The sequence below is a fragment of the Epinephelus moara genome, chromosome 22 (genome assembly GCF_006386435.1).
Source record: "Epinephelus moara isolate mb chromosome 22, YSFRI_EMoa_1.0, whole genome shotgun sequence".
In the NCBI taxonomy this organism is placed as follows: Eukaryota; Metazoa; Chordata; class Actinopteri; order Perciformes; family Serranidae; genus Epinephelus; species Epinephelus moara.
Window position 1 is genome coordinate 10,619,772 of NC_065527.1, and position 6,685 is coordinate 10,626,456.

General features: G+C 43.4%; 1 protein-coding gene across 1 annotated transcript in view; it reads right to left on the reverse strand.

The window, feature by feature from the left end:
- dlgap3 (discs, large (Drosophila) homolog-associated protein 3) overlaps positions 1-6,341 on the reverse strand; it is a 167,206-nt gene extending 160,865 nt beyond the window's left edge. Inside the window, exon 1 of the mRNA XM_050035650.1 lies at positions 6,172-6,341. The gene's annotated coding sequence lies outside the window, so the exon portion shown is untranslated. The remainder of the gene's footprint in view (positions 1-6,171) is intronic.
- Positions 6,342-6,685: the final 344 nt, after the last annotated feature.

Genomic DNA, 6,685 nt, shown 5'->3' on the forward strand with positions numbered 1-6,685 from the left:
GCTCCTGATCTACTTTTGGAGACTTTAGGGACCACGAGTAACCCTGCGTTCTCAGAGCGCAGTGTTCTGGTGGGATAATATGGCACTATTGTCCCACTATTATGGGACAATGGGCCCCTGGACACAGATATGCAAAAGGCACCACCACCCCTCCTACATAGGAGCCAGAAACAAAGACTTTCGTGGTGTTTTTTTGTCTCTTTGCAGACCCTTTGCATCCTTCTATGGTCATATTGAGTCTCTTCCTGGTCAGTACTTTTTAATTTGAGTGAAATTTTGCGGGTGGAGGTCAGGGGATATGACACTTTGGGCCCCTGGGCTTGTGCTTGGTAGATCCATTCAGTATCCACGCCCCCAAGTCTTTGGAAAGCTCCCTCTAAAGCCAGCTGTTTGAACAGACTGAGTAGTACTAATGAGGTTATGTGTAAAATTGGTGGCATACCCCTTTAATGTTTCCTATACTGTGCACGCTGCATGAAATAAATAATTTCTTGAAGCCTCTTGAAGCATTTCTTTTAAATTGCCTCTCCTAACTGATGTGGGATGGAGAAGGTGAGTGGGGCCTTTAAAATGTTTGACTCACTGTATGAAATTTCATGAAGTTCGACTTGTATCTCTCAGATCGAAGTGATGCACCTGCTCAGTTTGCATATGCATTGTGTTCTCGACTAATGTTTGTCTACAGCAAGCCTGAGGATAGCAGATTTTCTATCCACTGCAACATTCAGTCAATACTGACTCCACTCTGCATTAGAAAAAACCATCCATGCACCTGGTTATTTTAGCTTCAATAACGTCTGCAGCATCTAATCATCTCATCTCTGCCGCCCAGCGTTTCATAACGTCAGTAATCTCCCTCCTCCTTTCTATTTGGCCCCATGAGGCAGATACAGCTGCAGGACAGGCAACATTTGAAATGACTGATGTTACAAACACTGATTAATGCAAAGGTAAATGTTATACCGTTAATTACCACAGGGATATTAGCAGGCAAGTCAGATTAGAGCATGAATCAGTCATGGTGGCCCCTGCTGAACCTGAGCTGATTATTACGCTAGAAAAAAAAAATCTGCATCCTAATAATTCAAATCAAGAACCACGCCCATGCCTCTTATCACTCCACTCCACATCTTATCCTCCGAGCTGACTTTCATCCACTTAGAGTGTAGTTTATTTCACATCTGTCGTTGTTATTGTACTTTGATTTGTTTTAACACTATTAGATGTTTAATGATACGGCTGCAAAAAAAACTGCTTCCAGGTGAACTGGTTGATGTCTTGATCAACCAGACATCATTTTTAAACCATACCTCTATAAAGCACATATATGACAGAACATGGCGTACTTATATTGTGCATGAATGGAGGCCGATCTGCTGGTTGTGTCTGTGAGAGCCCAATAAAACCCCAAGTGCTAGAGTTGAATGCTCTTTATTGATATGCAATATGCAAAATGGCCTCTTTATGGCTTAACACTCAGAGTGGTTTATAAGAGTCAGGGGCTGAGGGGGAAGGAGAGGCAGAGAGATGAGCAGAAAACATGGAGAGAGAGAGAGAGAGATGTGGGGAAGGAATATGTGGATAGCCAGCCACCGCTACCTCAAACTGTGCTTTTCCGCAGCAGCATTCATCTAGATTCTAAATGAATGCACTTTATCAACATAGAGAGGTTTTCTTTCAAATAACACCATCTCCTCTGCCCTACGTTTTCATGCAGCAGTCGGCTTTAGAGGCAACTGTAACAATATGAAAACCCTCAAAGCCCTTCACCTTGTCATCCAGACCAGTATTGGTTTCCCACCACTGCAGGTTTTCAGCACGGAGCTTTGAAATACTGTAAAGATGATAACAAAGTGCTTTGTTGCAAAGGGATACGCTATCAGTGCCAGATAGTATTGGGAGAATAAAGTCATGGGGATTCTGAAAGGTTTAACTCCACAGCAGCTATTAATGGCAGGGAAATCTGATAATGCCCAACATTCTGAAGACGGTCTATAAACCATTACAATTCTCAATGCTCAGTGTATTACATCAAGCAAACCTTGAGTCACATCCAAATTAAGTCTGGAGTTATTTTATGATGTTAGAAGTAATGTTAGAAAACCTTGGCACTCATCTTTTGGCATCACTTGGTTTGTATGGTTGGACATTTTCAATTCACCTTCATCTATTAACTGTTTTATTCATCTGTTCATTATATAGAGCCCAGTCTCACTCCAAAGTCTTCGAAATCTGGTGCTTGGGCAGTGACTTGCAGCGTCAGACACAGACGGAAAAAGCCATCGTTTAAAGCCAGCATGATACGCAACCGATCAGGTTATACTTTAACGGAATTCGGTGGCGTCAAGGGGAAACACAGCGGGACAAGGATGAAAGTTAAGGTGACGAAAGTCCAAGTAGGGTGGCTGTGAGGGGTGGAGGATGGGTCCAACAAACAGCTACTTTCACCCAGAAGGCCAGTGTTCGCATCCCATAAGATAATAAAGCCAAACCTTGTTCTTTTTTCCTAAACCTCACCACGTGCGTTAGTCATTGGAGAAGGAAAAAAAAGTCAATTTGCGTTATTGTACTGACGTAGTGTGTTTATTTTAAGAGACTGTATGTTAACGGTAAATTTCCTGTGAAAACAGAAGTGTATCTTGAAAGGAGACAATTCATGTAACAGGCAGAACTTGACACAGTGTCCCAGAACATCAACAACCTACACACCCAGGGTACCTAGCACGTCATATCTGGATGTGGAGGGTCCGTGACCAAACGTCAATATATGACGAGGTCGGAGTGAGAATGTGCTGTGATACTAAATACTAAATACTTTGGTTTATGACCAAATACATGCAAAACAAATAACACTCCCATCAGCCCCAGCTGCACCATGCATGTTCACAGTTCTCAAGAGCAAACTCAAAGTTCAGTCCCCACAGATTAAAATGAACTAGTTCACGATGAAACTTTCACTGTTTGAATTTTGAAGTTCCCAGTTCAAAAAATGAACTAATTTATGGTCCTGTCTTCTGTTTTGGTTTTGTTTATTTGTCAATTTAAATAATGTCCTGTGATCATTATATAAATGCCCAAGACTGGTCAAATGCTTCAACTCATTGTGTCGTTTCAAATTCGTTGCCAATATGGCTGACGTTCTGACGTTCTAAATGTTAGATTTTTTTTTCCAGTGGAGTCTGTGACTTACTGATTTTGTTCATAAAAGTCCTTCAAATATCTGTATGAACTGGCTTCATCAGTACTGGTAGCTGTGTTGCCAGTCAGTGTTGTGTCTGCACACTGGGTGCCATAAAATAAAAGTTAACTGTCACGAGAATGACGCTCACAGTCAAGCTTATAAGTTGCGAACTGATGCATTTGGTTCACTGTTCACCAAGATGAGCATTTAGTGCATTCATGAACAACACTGATGTTAGCATTGCCATCATAACCATGTTAGCATGCTGTTGCATTTAGCTCAAAGTATAGCCACACAGTGCCACTAGCACGGCTGTAGACATTTAATCTTATTATTGGGTTTGTATGAGCAAAGATTGAATCAGTGTTGAGCAGAATCAATTCATGTTATAAGTTGTTTGGACACTGACCAAATCATATATCCTGTCAGTTATTGGACATTATGCAACTTTGTGCCAAGACATTGTTTGTGTCCCAACTTATTATGCAGGATAATGAACTGAAACCTCTCAGTGTCTGTCATCTTATTATGGATCCTCAAGGTGTTGCTAGTCCTACTCCCTGCCTCTCTTTCCCCTCCCTGAACACAGAGTGTGCAGAAACCTTACACAGACGCCAACACGGTACTTAATCTTCATGCACCCATCATGACGGAGCATCATTACCGAGCCTCTTATGTGATGGTGAAAAGAAATAATGGGATTTGTGCAATGCGTGTTGATGCACCAAAATGAGCCCTGGCAAATTCAACCCTACACACTGCAAGAAATGCCCAGAGCCATATTGCCTATTCTGTTTTTTTTACTTGGTTCAAGAACTGAAAATCAATTTTAAGGTTGAGTGAGACTTGAGAAGTCACAGTGAACTGGAATTTTAACAGTATCTTGCTTTCTTAATGCCCTGTATTTCCTGGCGAATGAAGACAAGACAGTTTGATAAGACAGAAGAGGAGTGTATTTGCTGTTGGGAGTTTTTATTTACGCCCACAGCGATGAGTTATAATTAAAAATGGAAATGTGATATAAATACTGCAATTTCTATGGATGTGTATTGTGAATAAGTTAACACAAAAAACCTTTGTTTCCACTGTCTTTACAATCTTTGTTCTGCGTTATCATCCACTGCCCCATCAAACTGAACCATCTTTTCCATTTGATGGACAAAATGAGCACTATGTCATGCTACAACAGAACCTGCTGTTTCATCACACCAATTTCACATCTGACAGATTGCAGGCAGAAAAGTGCAATTGATTGGACAGTGTCTCCGGCTCTTTCTGCAAACTGATTGTGCAAGCAGGACAGACTCGAGAGGAAACCAAGAAGGTGCAGGAGGGAGTCAGCTGGATGTGGCACGTTCACTCACCATACCAGAAAATAAAAAATGAATCCTGAGGTTTGAATGATTTTGAGGAAGGATGGATTCGAGTGTACCGGGCAAGTGTGCCACTTATGACAGTATTTATGGCTCTACTGTAGCTTTAATCATAGGTGAGGATTTCGGGGCAGGGGACACGGCCCTCAATGCTGTATTAGTCGCTCAAAATGTTCAGGTGGACGACCCCAAATCACCCATTTCATACGTGTCCCCCCCTAACGGTGAAATGAAATCTACACCCTTGGCTTTAATCATGCCACAGTACCTGGTCAGTCAGTCAACACTTCGCTTTGATATCCAAATGTATTTTGTTTCATGTCCTAATCAGGTTTTGGAGGCCAATGGTGTTTGATGCAAGGACGTTTAGCTAATGTACACCACATACAACATCAGAGCCCTTTTACGCATTAACTAAGGCAACCCCCCACCCACACACACATGCACTAGTGCACACACTAAGCAACATACAGCCTGGATTCCCAGTAATCAGTGGGGAAAAAACGCTACTCAGGTTCCTTTAATTAACTCCAAATGCATTACATGAACATAAATCAAGCTTATGCAGTGTGCGGTTTATCCATAATTTTCCACAATCAACCTTCACACCTGCATGGTGTGGATGAGCCATGTTCCATATGTCAGATCCGTCCTGTCTTCTCACATTAACCAAATATTTCAACTAATACCATGAGATACAGCAAGGCGGTGCCATAAGAGGGGCTATATTGCAGTGGTGTGGCTGTAGCATGAAGCAAAAGAGGCGGTAACTGAGATAATTCATGTGAAACCAGATGTTATGGAGGGAGAATGGTCACCATCTTTCAAAGGAGCGCCAAACGTGCATTAGAAAGGCACGACTGCGCTGTAAAAGCTCGCCTCCTTTAATCCTTTAATCATGTACAGTACACAGGTAGGGTAATAAATGTGCAGTATCCTTAACGACCCCGACTTCGCCCCCCTGGAGGATTTCCTGGACCGGGGTGGTCCTGAGGAATCATCTCCTCCCTGTCCCAAGCGCCGTGCTCGGTATACGCGGCTCTCGTGTGATTAATTAAGCCGTTGTGCACCTCTTGCTTTGCAGTGTAAACGGGCTACTTCTGCAGCCAGCAGCCGCCAATTCCTCTCCGGGACATACACACATACAACACACATACACGCACAAGCGCGCTTTCACGGTCAGCGAACAGCGAACATTTACGCACGAATGAAACTCGGCGATCACCAACACGTCCGAGTCTTTTCCATATGCGTTTTGGATCGCACAGCCAAAGACCATTTGGTGCTTCTGTGTTTGAGTGTGTGTGTGTGTGTGTGTGTGAGGAGGAAGGGGGGTCGTCCTGCGTTCACAAATGGCGCAACTTCTCATTTTTCTCCTGTCAAGTTGACACAGCTGGGAGCCCCGCTGACAGCACACCGACCTGTCCCCGCTGCCTGATGCAAGGCTGCACCGATGCACACCAACATCTAGTCGGTATCTTCTCCACATAGTCAAAAAGACAAAAGCCTGCTTGCGCTGCATGCGCGGATAGTGAGCGTTCAAAGATGTGCAGAGGAGCACCTGCACCTCCAGCCTCTTAACCCCCCCCTCATCCAACCGCTTCACGAGTGTCCTACCTTGAAGGTTTCTTCGCGACGTTTTCACTCAGTGTGATCTTCGGTGGAGTAACAGAAAGAGAAACACACGCCTATTCCGCAGCTCCCCGGTCGCTGTGTGGAGGAGAACGGAGGTAGCAGGAACAGCAGTGAGAACCAGCGGTGCTTCATTCTCTCTCTCTTCCTCTCCCTCTCTCTGGTTCACAGGCTGGGCTCCCCCACTGAAATATTACCGACAACCGATTGGTCCACGGGATCCACGGCGCCCCGCTCAGCTGCTCTAGGAGGGGCCAAATAAAACCGAGGGGACCGAGAAGACCAGCACACCACAAATGAATCGGTCTTATGAACCATTCAGCTATAATATCCAGTCATTTATATACATATATTTATTTATTTTCATTAAAACGAGTGATACTTAGATTTTAATCAGGCACACTGTTTCCAAGGTGGTTTCATTTGGTTACAGATTTTCTCTAATGCAAATAAATCTAATAATAACTCTGACTCTAATAATAGATCACACTTATATAAT